Here is a 20,419-nt window from a genome sequence, read left to right on the forward strand (position 1 = left end):
GTCCTTCTCGATGGTAGTGGCCATTGGCATGGAAGGTGCGTTTGAAAGAGCCATGTGAGACGCTACAGTGAATCATGTATTTAATATTGGTGTAACTGTGTGGTGATAGTAGAAAGAGCAAATGTTGAAGCTTGTGGATGTGGTGCCAATCAATGGCTGCATTGTCTTGAATGGTGTCAACTTCTTGAGTGTTATCAACCTCTTGAATTGGGTCTTGTAAATGTCGGACAGGTTTTGGAGAGTGAATTGCTACAGGTTTCCTAGTCTCTGACCTGCTTTTTAAACTGTTGTATTTATATGGCTGGTGCAGTCCAGTACCTGGTCTTTGTGATCCCCCAGGATGTTGATAGTGGGGGGGTTCAGTATTGGTTTTGCCACTCAATGCCTAGGAGAGATGTGATATTTACTCTTGTTGGAGAAAGGCATTGTCTGACACTTGTATGATTTGAAAGTAATGTGTTATTCATGATTTGTTGTGATTGGAGGTTACACCAAGTGAGCAGGTGACTTTGGTTCTCAGGTTCCCAAATCTCTCAAGCACCTCAAAGAACATAGAACATTACAAGGCAGTACAGGCCCTTCGGCCCTTGATGTTGCGCCATCCTGTCATACCAATCTGAAGCCCATCCCACCTACACTATTCCACGTACGTCCATATGCCTGTCCAATGACGACTTAAATGCACTTAAACTTGGCGAATCTACTACCGTTGCAGGCAAAGCCTTCCATCCCCTTACTACTCACTGAGTAAAGATTTTGTTTTGCTCCCTCTCTCTGACTCAGGGCTTGTTTCTGAGCAGACACACACTTGTGTGCAAGGGGCCTGCAACACTGCAGAAGCCTCCTGCCTCCCTCCCCACCCCCACCCCCATCAACAGGATTGACATAGCGAGCACTTGCTAAGTCCGCTCCCAGTTCAGGAGACTAGGCAGCTGCCCATCGCGTGCGAGCTCCTGCCCCCACCCCACCCTCACCCCCCTCAACCCTGTCCAAACCTGCCTCCCATCCACCCCCACACAGAGAGAGCAAGAGATCAGTCATTTGGAGATGGTGCCTAGACTCCCATCGATGTCCAGGACTGTTCTCAGCAGCATTTCAGTACGCCGAGATCATTTCAGTCTGGGTCTGCCGTGACTCAGATTAACCTTAAGACCATAATATGTAGCAGCAGAGTTAGATCATTTGGTCCATTTATTTTGTTCTGCCATTTGATCCTGGCTGATATATTTCAAAAATGTGGTGCTGGAAAAACTCAGCAGGCCAGGCAGCATCTGAGGAGCAGGAGAATCGACGTTTTGGGCATAAGCCCTTCTTCAGGAATGAGGCTGGTGTGCCAAGCGGGCTGAGATAAAAGATAGGGGGGAGGGAATTTGGGGGAGGGGCGCTGGGAATACGATATGTGGAACGAGGTGGAGGTGAGGGTGATAGGCCAGAGAGGGGGTGGGGGCGGAGAGGTCAGGAAGAAAATTGCAGGTCAAGAGGGCGGTGCTGAATCTGGGGCTTGGGATTGAGATGAGGTCGGGGAAGGGGAAATGAGGAAGCTGGAGAATTCTACATTCATCCCGTGTGGTTGGAGGGTTCCTAAGCGGAAGATGAGGCGCTCTTCCTCCAGGCGTTGTGTGGTCAGGATCTGGCGATGGAGGAGGCAAGGACCTGCATGTCCTTGGTGGAGTGGGAGGGGGAGTTAAAGTGTTCAGCCACGGGGCGGTTGGGTTGGTTGGTCCGGGTGTTCCAGAGGTGTTCCCTGAAACGTTCCGCAAGTAGGCAGCCTGTCTCCCCAGTGTAGAGGAGACCACATTGGGTGCAGCAGATACAGTAAATGATGTGTGTGGAGATGCAGGTAAATTTGCGACAGATATGGAAGGATCCATTGGGGCCTTGGAGGGAGGTGAGGGGGGAGGTGTGGGAGCAAGTTTTGCATTTCTTGCGGTTGCAGGGGAAGGTGCCGGGAGTGGAGGTCGGGTTGGTGGGGGATGTGGACCTGACGGAGTCGCGGAGGGAGTGATCTCTCCTGAACGCTGATAGGGGTGGGGAGGGAAATATATTCCTGGTGGTGGGGTCTGTTTGGAGGTGGCGGAAATGACGGAGGATGATATGATGTATCCGGAGGTTGGTGGGGTGGAAGGTGAGGACCAGTGGGGTTCTGTCCTGGTGGCGATTGGAGGGGCGGGGTTCAAGGGCAGAGGAGCGGGAAGTGGAGGAGATGCAGTGGAGAGCATTGTCGACCATGTTGGAGGGGAAATTGCGGTCTTTGAAGAAGGAGGCCATTTGGGCTGTTCGGTGTTAGAATTGGTCCACCTGGGAGTAGATGCGCGGAGACGAAGGAATTGGGAATACGGGATGGCGTTTTTACAGAGGGCAGGGAGGAGGTGTAATCTAGGTCGCTGTGGGAGTCGGTCAGTTTGTAGTAAATGTCTGTGTTGAGTCGGTTGCCCGAGATAGAAATGGAGAGGTCTAGGAAGGGGAGGGAGGAGTCTGAGACGGTCCAGGTAAATTTGAGGTCTGGGTGGAAGGTGTTAGTAAAGTGGATGAACTGTTCAACCTCCTCGTGGGAGCACGAGGTAGCGCCAATACAATCATCGATGTAGCGGAGGAAAAGGTGGGGGGTGGTGCCAGTGGAGCTGCGGAAGATGGACTGTTCCACATAACCTACGAAGAGGCAGGCATAGCTGGGGCCCATGCGGGTGCCCATGGCTACTCCTTTGGTTTGGAGGAAGTGGGAGGATTGGAAGGAGAAGTTGTTCAGGGTGAGGACCAGTTCAGTCAGTCGGAGGAGGGTGTCAGTGGAAGGGTACTGGTTGGGTCGGTGGGAGAGGAAGAAGCAGAGGGCTTGGATGCCTTCGTGATAGGGGATGGAAGTGTATAGGGACTGGATGTCCATCATGAAGATAAGGCGCAGGGGGCCGGGGTGCGAAAATCATAGAGGAGGTGGAGGGTGTGGGTGGTGTCCCGAACGTAGGTGGGGAGTTCTTGGACTAAGGGAGACAGGACAATGTCGAGGTATGCAGAGATGAGTTCGGTGGAGCAGGAGCAGGCTGAGGCAATGGGTCGGCCGGGGCAGTCGGGTTTGTGGATTTTGGACAAGAGGTAGAAACGGGCGGTGCGGGGTTGTGGGATTATGAGGTTGGAGGCGGTGGATGGGAGATCCCCGGAGATGATGAGGTTATGGATGGTCTGGGAGATGATGGTTTGGTGGTGGGAGGTGGGGCCGTGGTCAAGGAGGCAGTAGGAGGAGGTGTCCACGAGCTGGCGTTTAGCCTCAGCGGTGTAAAGATCGGTGCGCCAAACTACCACCGCGCCTCCTTTGTCTGCCGGTTTGACGGTGAGGTTGGGGTTGGAGCTTACGCCAATACAATCATCGATGTAGCGGAGGAAAAGGTGGGGAGTGGTGCCAGTGTAGCTGCGTTCCGCCAATACAATACAATACAAGGAGGTTGAACAGTTCATCTACTTTACTAACACCTTCCACCCCGACCTCAAATTTACCTGGACCGTCTCAGACTCCTCCCTCCCCTTCCTAGACCTCTCCATTTCTATCTCGGGCAACACACATTTACTACAAACTGACCAACTCCCACAGCTACCTAGATTACACCTCCTCCCACCCTGCCCCCCCTGTAAAAATGCCATCCTGTATTCCCAATTCCTTCGCCTCCACCATAGCTCACCTTGTGTGAAAAATTTGCCCCTTAGGTCCTTTTTAAATCTTTCCCCGTTCACCCTCAACCTATGCCCTCCAGTTCTGGACTCCCTCAATAAAGGGAAAAAACCTTGTCTATTTACCCTATCCATGCCCCTCATGATTTTATAAACCTCACCGCTCAGCCTCCGACACTCCAGGGAAAACAGCCCCAGCCTGTTCAGCCTCTCCCTATGGCCCAAACCCTCCAACCCTGGCAACATCCTTGTAAATCTTTTCTGAACCCTTTCAAGTTTTACAACATCCTTCCTATGGGAGGGAGACCAGAATTGTTCACAGTATTCCAAATCCTTCAAAATTCCATTGACTACAGACATAGAGTCCTCAATTGCTCCTCATAGGATGAACCCTTCATCCCCGGGATCATTCTTGTGAGCCTCCTCTGGACCCCTCTAACGTTAGCATGACCTTCCTTAGATACGGGGCACAGAACTCACCATATTCCAAAATATAGGCAGCATGGTGTCTCAGTGGTTATCCCTGCCGCCTCACTGTGTCAGGGACCTGGCTTCAATTCCACTGTCTGAGTGACTGTCAGTGTGGGAGCTTGCACATTCTCCTTGTGTTTCTTATGTGGGTTTTCTCTGGGTGCTCCAGTTTCATTCCACAGTCCAAAGGTGTGCAGATTAGAGTGGATTGGTCATGCTAAATTGCCCCTAGTGTCCAGGGCTGTGCAGGCTATGTGGATTAGCCATGGGAAACGTAGGGCTACAGAGATAGGGTAGGAGATGTGGTCAGGGTAGGATTCTAGTTAAAAACAAGGGCTGCAGATGCTGGAAACCAGATTCTAGACTAGAGTGGTGCTGGAAAAGCACAGCAGGTCAGGCAGCGTCCGAGGAGCAGGAAAATCGACGTTTCGGACAAAAGCCCTTCATCAGGAATAGAGCCTGTTTGGAGGGTTGGTGTATACGCAATGGGCCAAATGGCCTCCTTTCACACCGTAGGGATTCTATTCTATTCCAAATATAGGCTCTGATCAGAGCCTTGTAACAACCTCAGCAGTTCATCTCAGCTGTTGTATTCTAACCCTCTTGAAATTAATGCAAACATTGCATTGCATTGTATTGATAGTCTTTTGCCTTCTGGCTCCCTCCCTTCTTAAACAGGGGTGTTACATTACCCATTTGCCACCCCTCTGGGTCTTGCTGCCACATCTCTGTGATATCCACAGTATCACACCTGCCAATTTCAATCTGCATCCCCCTTCTCATAGTTGTCCCCTTATTGGCTGTGCTTGAAGTTAGATACCTGACCCTTTCCATAGTCCATGTCTTGTTATTTGTTCTGGAAACTTTAATAACCTTTGCTGAGCATCCCACACCCCCACACCCCCTTTAAATTTCACCATAATATTTCAAGCAACTGAACACACTCCCCCTCCCCCCCAAACTCAGTATTCGGTTTAAAGTGCTATCCACAGCCCTGGTTATGCGATTAGTCCCAGCATGGCTCAGGTGAGCCTGTCCCACTGGAAGAGCTCCTTCTTTCCCCAGCACTGCTGCCAATTTCCCATGAATTTAAACCCATTTCTCCGAACCAAATCTGGAGCTACCCATTTATCTCTTTAATCTTGTGGATAGTCTTTGGTCACAGAAAACAGTGTCTATTCCCTGACTATGCTATCCCCGATTACAATTACATTTGTCTTTTCTCTCTTCCTTGAATGGCTCGCTGTACTATGGTGCTATGGTCACTTTGCTCATCCTCCCTACAGCCACCATTTTCATCCCCACAGGAAGCAATAGACAAGCTCAAAGGCTGAGGCTCCTTCAGCACTACCTCTTGGATCCTTCCACCTGCCTCTTCTGTCCCCGACCACTGACTGGATTCAAGTTAGTGAATCTGAGGGGTGTGACTGCCTCCTGAAACACTGCACCCAGGTAACCCCTTCCCTGATGTGTTGCAGTGTTTGAAGCTCAAACTCCAGCTCATCAACCCTGAGCCAGAGTTCCTCAAGCAACCAGCATTTGCTACAGATGTAGTTACTGAACCATAATAGGGTCCACCCCCATCTTCCATATCATGCAGGGACAACACATCATCTGGCTTACAACTCTATTTTAATTAGTTTGTTCTTAATATGATATGAAAACATTTTTTTGCTGGTCTTGTAATTTACAGCCTGCAAATATTTACCTTATTTACTTTTAATCTGAAAGTATCATAAAAGGTAGTCAAATTAGTAGTTGATGAATTTATGGTTCAACTATCATGTCAATTCTTTGTGGTGGGCACCTGATCCTGGGCTTCAATTTATCCTGTTAAAGAAAAACTACCAAACTGTGAGCCAAAAAAAAGGCAGAGAGCTCCTCTTCCCCTTTGCACTGAATTCCCAGATTGCCTTCAAATTCACCAAATTATAAACTCATTTGGGCTGTGTCTCACTGTGGATAGGATCTCTCCTTCCTGCCTGTGTGAAGGTTATTGAGATTGATATGCATTAGTTACATTATTGTTGTATCACGTGATTAACAGAACAATGTATGGTGAATTAGGTTGGCCCCAGCTATGCCTGTCTCTTTGTTGGCTATGTAGAACAGTTGATCTTCCGTAATAACACTTCCCACCTCTTCCTCCGCTACATTGATGACTGCATTGGTGCCACCTCATGCTCCCGCAAGGACGTTGAGCAATTCATCAACTTCACCAACACATTCCACCCTGACCTTAAATTTACCTGGACCATCTCTGTCACCTCCCTCCCCTTCCTGGACCTCTCCATCTCCATTAATGATGACCGACTTGACACTGACATTTTTTACAAACCCACCGACTCCCACAGCTACCTGGATTACACCTCTTCCCACCCTATCTCTTGCAAAAATGCCATCCCGTATTCCCAATTCCTCCGCCTCCGCCGTATCTGCTCCCAGGAGGACCAGTTCCACCACAGAACACACCAGATGGCCTCCTTTTTTAGAGACCGCAATTTCCCTTCCCACGTGGTTAAAGATGCCCTCCAATGCATCTCGTCCACATCCCGCACCTCCGCCCTCAGACTCCACCCCTCCAACCATAACAAGGACAGAACCCCCCTGGTGCTCACCTTCCACCCTACCAACCTTCGCATAAACCAAATCATCCGCCGACATTTCCGCCACCTCCAAGCAGACCCCACCACCAGGGATATATTTCCCTCCCCACCCCTTTCCGCCTTCCTCAAAGACCGTTCCCTCCGCGACTACCTGGTCAGGTTCACGCCCCCTACAACCCACCCTCCCATCCTGGCACCTTCTCCTGCCACCGCAGGAACTGTAAAACCTGCGCCCACACCTCCTCCCTCACCTCTATCCAAGGCCCTAAAGGAGCCTTCCACATCCATCAAAGTTTTACCTGCACATCCACTAATATCATTTATTGTATCCGTTGCTCCCGATGCGGTCTCCTCTACATTGGGGAGACTGGGTGCCTCCTAGCAGAGCGCTTTAGGGAACATCTCCGAGACACCCGCACCAATCAACCAAACCGCCCCGTGGCCCAACATTTCAACTCCCCCTCCCACTCTGCCGAGGACATGGAGGTCCTGGGCCTCCTTCACCGCCGCTCCCTCACCACCAGACACCTGGAGGAAGAACGCCTCATCTTCCGCCTCGGAACACTTCAACCCCAAGGCATCAATGTGGACTTCAACAGTTTCCTCATTTCCCCTTCCCCCACCTCACCCTAGATCTAAACTTCCAGCTCAGTAACTGTCACCTTGACTTGCCCGGACTTGTCCTACCTGCCTATCTCCTTTTCCACCTATCCACTCCACCCTCTCCTCCTTGACCTATCACCTTCATCCCCTCCCCCACTCACCCATTGTACTCTATGCTACTTTCTCCCCACCCCCACCCTCCTCTAGCTTTTCTCTCCACGCTTCAGGTTCTCTGCTTTTATTCCTGATGAAGGGCTTTTGCCCGAAACGTCGATTTTACTGCTTCTCGGATGCTGCCTGAACTGCTGTGCTCTTCCAGCACCACTAATCCAAACTATGGTGGATTAGATCAAGCTTAAAAATCACACAACACCAGGTTATAGTCCAATGGGTTTAATTGGAAGCACTAGCTTTCGGAGCGACGCTCCTTCATCTGGTGGTTGTGGAGGACACGATTGTAAGACACAGAATTTATAGCAAAAGTTTACAGTGTGATGTAACTGAAATTATATATTGAAAAAGACCTTGATTGTTAAGTCTCTCATCTGTTAGAGTGACCATGTTAGTTTCCCTTATTTTCATATGTAAATCACAAAAGTTTTTTTAAAACTTACATTCTCAGGTTAACTGTAGCAATTGGTATCAGCCCAGATGTGTTGAAGGTGTTAGCCCCCTGTGTTCCCTGTCTGTGCCATAATGTTTAGACCGATTGTAATCTAAAAAAGAATTAACAGAATCTTACATGGATTCATGCAGCTTTTGAGCAAAGTACAATGTAATTCTGCAAGTACAAATTCACCCACAAACATATATGTGCATGTGGGTTTGTGTGTGTGTGTGGAGGGTGGGGGTTGTGAGTGTCTGTGAGAGAGAGTGTATATGCATGTGTGTGAGTGTAAGAGGCTCTAAGTCTGTGAGAGGATGCATGTGTGAGTGAGGGAGTGTGTGTGTCTGAGTATAGGAGTGTCTGTGTGTGTGTGTAGGTAAGAGTGCCTCTGTGTGTGTGTGTGTGTGTAGGAGTGTCTGTATGGTGTATATAGTGCGATGGGGTCACCTGTAATGTGACATGAACCCAAGGTCCCGGTTGAGGCCCTCCCTATGGGTACCAAACTTGACTATCAGCCTCTGCTTCCAATTAAACCTGTGGGACTGTAACTTTGTACACCCCAGTCCATCTCCAAATCTCGATCAAGCTTGATCTTTTTTCGCTCCTGTGATTCCTTTCTTTCGTTGTTTCCATTTGATATTGCCTGGACTTTGTGTTCAAATTGCTCCGGCATTTGTTAGTCTCATTTTATCAAGGCCCTGGCATGGATTTCTGAAGTAGTCTGTGCGCATATGCAACAAGACCTGGGACCTCTCCAGCCTTGCATTGATAAGTGGCAAGTTACCATTCGCAGTAATGAGCACATTTCTACTCCATCAATGCTGCAGGTCTTCTGATCAACCATTAGATCAAAGAGATCTATTTGGTGTCAAAACAACAATACTGCTTCCAAACCACATCCAGGTCAGTGTCTGCATACACAACAACTATGATCTTTTTGTTAATATCCAAACTCAAAGCATGTGAATACTCGTCATTCCACATTGCTGGCACTACCAGTCAGCCAGAAGCCAGAGTTGAACATTGCCAGCTCTGGCTCAGTGAGTAGCATTCACATCTTTATGGCAGAGTGGCCATCAGGAGAAGACTTTGCTGAGTAAAGACAAAATAGTGATATGCTCATATTGCAGGTTATTGGCAATTGCATTCTGATTGGTTGAGGTGTTGCCGTGGAGAATGCATCCATTAATGCTGATTCACAGTTAACTGCCAAGCTCTGTTTAAATGTAGAACCCGGCAGTTTGACAAACTTCTCAGGGCATTGATCTGAGAAATGAACCACCCTTGTTGCTACTGCATAGTAACAGCTAGCTTCACCTGTTGGTTCACTTGGAAAGAGAATGGATCTCAAAACTTTCAGCAATAGTTGAAGTGAGCTGTTTCATGCTGCTATTCTGCAGCAGCAGTTCTTGCGGTGCTCACCACGAACAGGATGCTGCCAAAGAGACGTCCTGTCTATCACACAAATGAGTAATGTGGTATTTGAAATTCAGTTCCAGTGCGATGCTAGATATTTAGGCTATAGATCTCAATGACTGATAGATTCCATCAAACAGCATGTCTTTTTTTGCTGTTTGCAGTAAGCAAGGCACTGACTGTATGCAATCAGACTGCACTTGTAAAAATCATAATCATATCCAACATTCGGTGTGATTCTGTAATTGGTGAACATGTGCTGAAATCCTGAGCGTGTGAAGAAATACATTGACAACCAGTTGTTTAAATTGTCAGTCTGGTTCGCAGTGGACTGCGCTCACATATACTGAATCAGCATTTCTCCCGAAGTTCGCACTAATGAGTGTTACTGATTATAACGAGGTCAGCCAGGTGAGCTCCCTGATCCAGAATGTTAACCTGGTCCAATTAGGGAGGCCTGGCTGACAAATCAGAACAAGAGTGTAAGACATCCTACTTGCTCTGCGAGCTGGCTCTGAGAGAGCTGGGTCAGTGTCAAGGACTCTCCACCTGTAAATAAAAAAGGGACTTGGTGAAGGGACCAGCCGCTGTGCACTTATTTCAGTGGGAATGAGAGAAAGTACGCTCTTGAAGAAATTTGCTTCCAACAGTCATCTTTGGATTGGGATAAGCATTTCTGGCATCATATTGTTAATTGTGAAGCTTGACATGTTTGATTCTGCTGTCAAAGATTGGGCCTAGTATGTAGAAAGGATGCATTATTTTTTTTTCAGGCAATTATATTGCACAGCACAGAAACAGACCCTTCGGTCCAACTTATCCATGCCAACCAGATATCCCAACCTAATGTAGTCCTATTTGCCAGCACCTGGCCCATATCCCTCTATACCCTTCCTATTCATATACCCATCCAAATGCCTTTTAAATGTTGTAATTGTACCAGCCTCCACCACTTCCTCTGGCAGCTCATTTCATACACTCCCCACCGTCTGCGTGAAAAAGTTACCCCCTAGGTCCCTTTTATATCTTTCCCCTCTCAACCTAAACCTATGCCCTCTAGTTCTGAACTCCCCCATCCCAGAGAAAAGACTTTGTCTATTTATAAATCACACAACACCGGGTTATAGTCCAACAGGTTTATTTGGAAGCACTAGCTTTAGGAGTTCTGCTCCTTCATCAGGTGGTTATGGAGAATGAGATTGTAAGACACAGAATACAAAGCAAATGTTCACAGTGTGATATAAATGAAGTTAAATATTGAAAAAGACCTGGATTGTTTGTTAAGTCTCTCATCTTTTAGAATGACCATGTTGGTTTCAGTTCTTTCACTTTTAAATAGCAAAACATTTTTTAAAAAGTTACATTCTCAAGTGAACTTTAACAATTGGTGTCACATCAGCCCAGATAATGCACTGAAGGTGTAAGCTGCCCTGTGTAAGGCTGTCTGTGCCACAATGTTCAGACTGATTCTCATCTAAAATACGGATTTACAGAATCTTACATGGATTCATGCAGTTTTTGAGCAAAGTAAAGTGTAATTCTGCAAGTACAAATTCACCCCACAAACTTATATGCGTATGTGTGCATGTGGGGTGTGTGTGTGTGTGTGATGAGTGGCTGTAAGAGAGAGAGAGAGAGAGTGTGTATGTGAGAGGTTAGAGGGATATAAGTCTGTGAGAGGGTGTGTGTGTGTGTGTGTGTGTAGTGTAAGAGGGTGTGTGTGTTTGAGATTAGAGGGGTATATGTCTGTGAGAGGGTGTGTGTGGGAGTGTGAGTGTGTGTGTGTGCGTGTGTAGTGTAAGAGGGTGTGTGTGTTTGAGATTAGAGGGGTATATGTCTGTGAGAGGGTGTGTGTGTGTGTGTGTGTGAGTGAGTGTGTGTGTGTGTGTGTGTGTGTGTGTGTAGTGTGATAGGGTCACCTGTAGTGTGACATGAATCCAAGGTCCCGGTTGAGGCCATTCCCATGGGTACTGAACTTGGTTATCAGCCTCATCTTGGCCACTTCTCGTTGTTGCCTGTCCCAAAGTCCACCTTGGAGGATGGTCACCTGAAGGTCAGAGGTAGATGGTACCTTGTCACGGTAGATGCTGCAAGACATGTCAGAATGTCGATACCACCATTAAAAACGGGGACACCTCTCACCATATATTTGGCAGGTACTCATGCAACTCAGCCAATGTTGTCTATCTCATACACTGCAAGCAAGGATGCCCTGAATCAAGATTAGAGTGTTTTTGCCCAAAACGTCGATTTTCCTGCTCCTTGGATGCTGCCTGACCTGCTGTGCTTTTCCAGCACCACTCTAATCTTGACTCTAATCTCCAGCATTTGCAGAACCCACTTCTGCCAAGAATGCCCTGAGGCTTGGTACATTGGGAGACCAAGCAGAGGCTGCAACAATGGATGAATGGACACCGCACAACAATCAATGGACAGGAGTGTTCCCTCCCAGTCGGAGAACACTTCAGTGGTCTGGGACATTCGGGTGGCCATCCTCTAAGGTGGACTTTGGGATAGGCAACAACGCCAGTGGCCAAGCAGAGACTGATAGACAAGTACTGAAATTCATATACACCACATCAACTGCATTTCCCTCATCCATCTATTTGGTCACCATCTCAAAGAACTCAATAAGGTTTGTGAGGCCAGACCTACCCTTCACAAAACCATGTTGACTATCTCTAATCAACTTATTCCCCTCTAGATGATTATAAGTCCTATATCTTGGATATGGGCCGGGTGCTGGCAGGTGGGACTAGATTGGGTTGGGTTATCTGGTCATCATGGACAGGTTGGACCGAAGAGTCTGTTTCCATGCTGTACATCTCTATGACTCTTTGACTTTACCACAACCAAAGTAAGGCTCATTGGTCTATAATTACCAGGGTTGTCTCTACTCCCCTTCTTGAACAAGGGACAAGGGTTTAATTTATCTAAATTAAACTCCAGCTGCCACTCCTCAGCCCATTGGCCCAACTGAACAAGATCCTGTTGTAATCTGAGGTAACCTTCTTCAATGTCCACTACACCTCCAATTTTGGCGTCATTTGCAAACGTACTAACTATACCTCCTATGTTCATATCCAAATCATTTATGCAAATTTTGAAAAGTAGTGGACTCAGCACGGATCCCTGTGGCATACCAGTTTTATATTGAAATAGCTAGTTCTCCCTGTATTCTATGAGACCTAACATTGCGAACCAGACTCCCATGGGGAACCTTGTCGAACGCCTGACTGAAATCCATATAGATCACATCTACCACTCTGCCCTCATCAATCCTCTTTGTTACTTCTTCAAAAAACTCAATCAAATTTGAGAGACATGATTTCTCATGCACAAAGCCATGCAGACTATCCTTAATCAGTCCTTGCCTTTCCAAATACATGTACATTCTGTGCCTCAGGATTCCCTCCAACAACTTGCCCACCACCGAGGTCAGGCTTACAAGTCTATAGTTTCCTGGCTTGTCCTTACCACCTTTCTTAAACAGTGGCACCATGTTAGCCAACCTCCAGTCTTCCGGTACCTCACCTGTGACTATGGACAATACAAATATCTCAGCAAGAGGCCCAGCAATCACTTCTCTAGCTTCCTACAGAGTTCTAGGGTACACCTGATAAGGTCCTGGGGATTTATGGGTTTCTTTTCCCTGGGGTGGGGGAGTCCAGAACTAGAGGGCATAGGTTTCGGGTGAGTGGGGAAAGATATAAAAGAGACCTAAGGGGCAATATTTTCACGCAGAAGAAGTTACTGGTCTAGGTGACATCCTCAGTGCTTGGGAGCCTCCTGTGAAGCGCTTCTGTGCTGTTTCCTCCGGCATTTATAGTGGCCTGTCTCTGCCGCTTCCGGTTGTCAGTTCGAGCTGTCCGCTGTAGTGGCCGGTATATTGGGTCCAGGTCGATGTGCTTGTTGATAGAGTCTGTGGATGAGTGCCATGCCTCTAGGAATTCCCTGGCTGTTCTCTGTTTGGCTTGCCCTATAATAGTAGTGTTGTCCCAGTCGAATTCATGTTGCTTGTCATCTGTGTGTGTGGTTCATGAACACCAACTAGCCACGAAACGACACGACCAGCTATCTTTAGTAGCCACACACACAGATGACAAGCAACATGAATTCGACTGGGACAACACTACCATTATAGGGCAAGCCAAACAGAGAACAGCCAGGGAATTCCTAGAGGCATGGCACTCATCCACAGACTCTATCAACAAGCACATCGACCTGGACCCAATATACCGGCCACTACAGCGGACAGCTCAAACTGACAACCGGAAGCGGCAGAGACAGGCCACTATAAATGCCGGAGGAAACAGCACAGAAGCGCTTCACAGGAGGCTCCCAAGCACTGAGGATGTCACCTAGACAGGGGACGAAACGTTTGCAAGACAAATTCCCAGCTCAGCGAACAGAACCACAACAACGAGCACCCGAGCTACAAATCATCTCCCAAACTTTGAGCTGTACATCTCTATGATTCTAAGACTAACTGAGCTGTCAGGCTTCACAATCGGTACAACTGGTGCTGCCCATTCTGCAATTTGCACTGGTTTGATGATTTCTTTGCTCTCCAGCCTCCTGTGTTCCACCTCTACTTTTACCCGTAAGGCTAATGGTACCAGGCAGGCCTTGCAAAACTGCAGAAATGCTACTTGGTCAACATGTAAAGTGGCTTTGGCCCCTTTGATAGTTCCAAGCCCTTCCTGAAAAGCTCCTGGATATTTCACTAGGACTTCACTGAGGCAGCCATTTTGTATTCAAAAAATGTTGAGCCAATCATGGTGAATCCTTCTCAACCAATTGTTCCAGTAGGCTTGGGCTTGAGCTTTTTACTACCATCAGTGGTAACTGTGCCAACTGCTTCTCATAGGAGACCAGAACCAAAGTCATAGCCTTTACTTGCAACGGTTCCCCTGTGTATGTGCTCAGTCTGGCTGAGGCTTTGTGCAAACTGAAGGGTTGGAGTCCCAAATGAATCTTGTTAAAGACAGATTCTGCAACCACATAAAGCTGGACCAGTATCAACCTCCATGGGAACTGGGTGACCATTTAACCAAACATTAATTTTAATCGGTTCCAATTTGGATGTTGCTAAGCCATTTAATTGTTCCAACCCACATATTTTCCAAGGTGTGCACTCTCCTGGGTACCAGCCTGTGAGTTGTCTTCCTCAAGACAGACCGTGTACGACTCCTTTGCTGTCTTGAGTCCACATACTGGCAGCAACTACAATGGTTTGCCAGCCCAGATCCTGAAGAACCTTTTAATCACTTGGCTGAGCCTGGCTTTGTTGTGAGGTTCTGCTGTGGGTTGGCCTAGGGTCCCTCTGCTCAGGATATGTCGTGCGTGAAGCTCTTCACTCAAGTGGTGTTCCCCAAGCTCAGCTGGACAGGTGAGGGGGACTACTTCCATTGGGATGCCCTGCAGCTCCCATGCTCCACTTGTCACATTTTCTTATGACAAGGCCAGCTGCAGTGCCTGCTTGAAGTCCAGTTGGGCTTCAGCTAGTAGGCACTTCTGCATGGTTACATTATTAATCCCACATACCAAACAGTGTCTCCCCATCTTGTTCAGAGTTAATCGAAAATCACATGCCTTTGCCAGTCTTCTTAACCTCATTGAAAATCCCAATATGGATTCCCCTGGTTCTCAACAGCCAAATAAAACCGATAGTGTCTTTTGATTAGAGGAGGTTTGGGGTTATATTATTCCAGGAAGATTTTAGTGTCTGGTGCTTCTGGGAAAGTTAAGATCCTTGTAACCAAAGAATGATGTGGGTCCACAAGCAGTAAGAAGGATTATTCGTTGCTTTTCATCTGCCTGGAAAAGATATTGCATTCTTTCCACATACTGGGCCCAGTCTTCGACAACAGGATCAAACCAGTTGGACTGAAGGGTCTGTTTCCTTGTTGTACATCTCTATGACTCTATGAGTCAAGCTTTCTGAATAAAGGCACAATGCCAGAAATGCTTACCCCAACTCCAGATGACTGTTCCAAGCGAATGTTCTTGAAGTACATCCTGTTTACCCCTGTCGCCACTGAAATATCTGCATAGAGGCCGGTATCCTGTCACCAAGTCACCCTTTAGTTACTTATGCTCAGTACACTGGGCTGTGATCAGCCAGCTCAGAGTCAGTCCCCAAACTGAGGAGATTCTAAATCTCCTGTTAATTTTGTTTTGTATTTACTTGTTTTATTTTATTTTTTAAAGTGATAACCATTTAATTTGGGCCAGTTAATATTTGAGAATACACCCATTACAATCATGGAATCAGAGTTTACAGGATACACGTATCTTGCTGCAATTGGTTCCTTTGCAGCCTCAGTGAAAGGAGCACTGCAGTCAGTCTCAAAATTACAGATCCTTCTGTTCCCTCTGAACTTTCCACAATGTCTCAGCACTCTTTCTCAGCTGGGCTACTTCATCATCTTTCAGAGTTTGATTTATGACATCAGTTAGATCGTCTGCACTGAGTACCTACTGAGGAAGACTTCATCCTCTATGCCATACATACCCTTTACCATGCTGGATACTAGGCAAATCTGTTTCAAATTCTTCCCAATGGATTCAGTCAGTTCAGCAACACTGAGGCCAATGGCCCAATTACTATATCCTTTCAGTTTAATCACTTCATAAGCACTATCTGCCACCATTTTGTGGATGTCTTTCCAGTTCTCCTTGTCCTGAGCAGTTCCTATATCAGGGCTCAGCTGCTGCAGACCAACTCCTGCTACATTTACAACACTCCAAACGGAAACTGTAGAATCTCCGTGTTCACCGAGCACACAACCATGGCAACTGGATGGATGGAGCCCACGTTTCTCAACCACCAGGTAATGGAATCGAGTAGAATCCAAATTACAGCTGCTACCAATCACATGGTTCTTTGGAAATCTGCTCATCTTCCACCGTATGTACGTCAGAATATCAACTGGATTGGATACCACAATGAGTGTGCAGTTGAGGTTGTACTTTACAATCTGGGTATGATGAAGTTAAAGATGTTGACATTTCTCTGGACCAGATTCAGTCGGCTCTCACCCTCTTGTTGACAAGTTCCAGTAACAACCACAACTCAAGAATTAGTGGTTAACATATAATCTTTATCAGCCATAATCTTTGGAGTTTTGAGAAACAGGCTGCCATGAAGAAGATCCATCATTTCACCCATCAGTTTGTCTTCCAGAACATCAACAAAGGCCACCTCATTGGTTAGTTCCCTTAAAAGAATGCTAACAGCACACACCATCCCAGCCTGGCCCACACCTACAATGGTGACCTTATTTCTTGAGGCTTCAGATCCATCTCGATAAACAGGACTGATAAGTTTCTGCAGCATTGTTGCCAAGCTGTTTTCCAGAAGTTTGCAATTTGGCATATTGGTTGGCCAGGGCTTCCTGATTGGCCTAGGTTACAACCCCAATCATAGTCAACAAGTTCCGCCTGATTCCAATCACTACAATTCCCAAGTGGAAAATGAGGTACTGTTCTTCCAGCTTCTGCTCACTGCAGCAAGCCCGAGACAGGGATGTTGACCAGGGAACATGATGGTTTGTTAAAGTGGCAGGCAACTGGAAGCTCAGGGTCTTTTTTGCAGACAGAGCGTAGGTGCTCTGTGAAGTGGTCACGCAGTCTACGCTTTGTTTCCCCAGTGTAGAGGAGACCAAATTAGAAGTAGCAAATGCAGTAGTCTAGATTAAGAGAAGTGCAGGTAAAGCACTGCTTCACCTGGAAGATGTGTTTGGACTGTTGGCTACTGATTGAATACTGAGGAGAGACAAAGTAAATAGGCAGGTGGTACCCCTTCTACGGTTGCCGGGAAATATGCTGTGGGAGTAATATTGGGATTGAAGGTGGATTGGACCAGGTGTCTCGGAGGGAATGGCCTTACAGAAGGCTGACAGGGGAGGGGAGGTGGCACCCCCTGGAGGTGATGGAAATGGCGACCAATGATCCTCTGGATGTGGATGTGGATGCTGGTGGGATGGAGGACAAGGGGGACTCTATCGCTGTTGTGGAAGGAAAGAGAGGGGGTGAGGGTAAAATGCAGAAGATGGATCAGACCTAGTTGAGGGTGCTGCCAAGTACCATGCTGAGGAATCCTCAATTTAGGAACAAGATGGAAATTTTGGAAGCCCCTTGTCAAAGTTGGCATCATCAGAACAGACATGACAGAGACAGAGGAACTGGGAGAATTGAATAGAGTGTTACAGGAAGCAGGGTGTGAGGATGTGTCCTTCAGGTAACTATGGGAGTTGATTGGCTTGTAGTGAACATTGCTAGCCAGCCTATCCCCAGAAAGGGGCACACAGATGTTGAGGAAGGGAAGGGAGGAGTCAGATTTGGCCCGAGAGTGGGGTGGAAACAGAAAGTAAAATTGATAAACATTTACAATGTCAGGTGAGAGAGGGAGCAGCATGGATGATATCATTGATATCCTGGAGAAAGTGGGTTGTGGGTGGCAGCCAAAATAGGATGGAACAGAAAATGTTCCATGTACCGCACAAAGAGACAGGCAGAACTGGGGCCCTGAAGAATTCCTGAAGAAGGGCTCATGCCCGAAACGTCGATTCTCCTGCTCCTTGGATGCTGCCTGACCTGCTGTGCTTTTCCAGCAACACATTTTCAGCTCTGATCTCCAGCATCTGCAGTCCTCACTTTCTCCCATGCAGGTACCCTTCTGACCTGAAGAAAATTAGAGGAGTTAAAATAGAAGTTATTTAGAGTAGGATGAGCTCAGGGAGATTCCTGAAGAAGGGCTTATGCCCGAAACGTCGATTCTCCTGTTGCTAGGATGAGCTCAGCCAGGTGTAGGAGGGTGCTGGTGAATGGGGACAGTTCAGGCCTTTTCTCCAGGAAGAGGTTACCACATTAAATGACCCAGTTGGTTGCAGAGTCGACAAGACTGAGTTACGCCCATTGGAAGATCAAGTGAGGGCAATCAAAGGTGTCCTGACTCCCACATCTATACTGGATCCCTGATGATCCCTGGAATGGTAGGCCTAACATATGATGAATGGCTGACGATCCTGGGATTGTATTCATTAGAATTTAGAAGGTTGAGGGGAGATCTAATAGAAACTTACAAGATAATGCATGGCGTAGAAAGGGTGGAGGCTGGGAAGTTGTTTGTTATACGAGGAGACAAGGACCCGTGAGCACAACCTTAGAATTAGAAGGGGTCAATTTAGAATGGAAGTGAGGAGACATTTCTTCAGCCAGAGAGTGGTGAGCCTGTGGAATTCTGAATCTCGCAAAACCATGGACCACAGTAGAGGCCAGGATGTTAAATGTCTTCAGACAGAGATTGATAAATTCTGAATCTCGCAAGGAATTAATGGCTATGGGTAGAGTGCGGGTAAGTGGAGTTGAAATGCTCATCAGCCATGATTGAATGGCGGAGTGGACTCAATAGGCCGAATGGCCTTACTTCCACTCTTATGGTCTTATGGAGCTTAGGTCTTTCCTTGGGCTAATGAAAATTATTATGAAAAGTTCCTACATAACCTGGCCTTCATCCTGATATTGTTGCACCAACTCTTAAAGAAGGGTCAGCCTTGGAAATGGTCACATAGCCAAGCTATAGCTTTCAGGGAAGTGAAGAAACAGCTATCATCCAGTAAGGTGTTGGAACATTATGACCCCAAGTAAGATCTTTTATTGACATGTGATGCCTCCTTGTACAGCATTGGGGTACCACCAGCTCCTAGATGGCCCGAGGGAGAGGAACACCCAATTACGAATGCATTCAGGACTTTGGCTAATGCAGAGCATAAATAGTCCAGATAGAGCAGGAAGATTCAATGGTCATATTTGGAGTCAGGAATACCTTTAAGGACATACATTTGTAATAATAACAGACGACAAACCCCTGCTGGTCTACTTAAAGAGGAAAGGCAGTGCTGCCCATAGTTTCAGGCCGAATTCAGTGCTGAGCCCCAATTCTAATTGGTGTAGAGTTGTAAGTTGGAACACCAGTCGCAAATGCAATTGCATTGAGCCACCTCCTGATACCACAACTGAAAGGGTCTGGAATGGTTTTAAATTTTCTGAGCACATTTCCAGTCAAAGCTGCCAATATCAGGATTTGGACACAGAAAAATCCAGTCCTGGCATAACTGAAACAGCTGCTGGTGATGCAGGAAATCAAAGGGCCATAACAACCAGAACTGAAACTTCTTTAGACCCAGAGAAACCCAATCACAGGAGAGGATGGCATATTATGGGGAGCAAGAGTGATTATCCCGGTCAAAGGTCATCGCCAGATACTGGTTAAACTCCACAAGTGTCATCCAGGGGTTTCCAAAATGAAGATGTTGGCGAGACATTATGTCTGATGGACAGGATTGGATGCAGACATAGCTGTGTTGGTGGGGCAGTGCCCAGAGTGCCAACAAGGACAAAAATTGCCAGCACTCTGTCACTTTTGTGGGAACAGCCAGCTAAACCCTGAACTTGGTGACACATTGACTATGCAGAATCTTTTAGGCTACATGTTCTTAGTCATTATGGAGGCCCACTCAAAGTGACTGGTCCTTCATAGAGTTCACTCGTCAAACATAGGGATGACAATAAAAAACTGCGCGCATCTTTTGCAATTCACGGAATCTTGGAAGTATTGGTCACAGACAATAGGGCTTCGTTTACCAACAAGTAATTGGAGTATTTCCTAAAGTCTAATGTTATTCAGCATATAGGGACAGCTCCATACCATCTGTCATCCAATGGTCTGGCAGGAAAAGGAATCTGAACTTTAGCAGGCTTGAAAAACAGCCTAAAGTTTTCCTAAATACCAAACTGTCCTGGTTCCTGTTTGATTATAGGACCATCCCATATAGAACTATAGGCATAGCTCCAGCAGAGTTGCTAATGAGAAGAAGACTCTGCACCAGGTTAAATCTAATCTTCCTGGACTTGGGGGGGTGAGGGTAAAATGGCATCGGGAATGCAAAGGTCAGACTCAAGACTATGCTAAGCGGGAGAGACAACATATGGACTATATGAAAACTGCAAACTCACAAACATTGTGAGAGGAAAATGTGTCCAGCTCCTTGAC

At 47.0% G+C, this 20,419-nt stretch overlaps 1 pseudogene; it reads right to left on the reverse strand.

Annotated features, from left to right (window-relative positions):
- Window positions 1-15,717: 15,717 nt before the first annotated feature.
- LOC140476730 (L-lactate dehydrogenase B chain-like) lies at window positions 15,718-16,702 on the reverse strand (annotated as a pseudogene).
- Between the last annotated feature and the right edge of the window lie 3,717 nt (window positions 16,703-20,419).

The sequence above is a fragment of the Chiloscyllium punctatum genome, chromosome 5 (genome assembly GCF_047496795.1).
Source record: "Chiloscyllium punctatum isolate Juve2018m chromosome 5, sChiPun1.3, whole genome shotgun sequence".
In the NCBI taxonomy this organism is placed as follows: domain Eukaryota; kingdom Metazoa; phylum Chordata; class Chondrichthyes; order Orectolobiformes; family Hemiscylliidae; genus Chiloscyllium; species Chiloscyllium punctatum.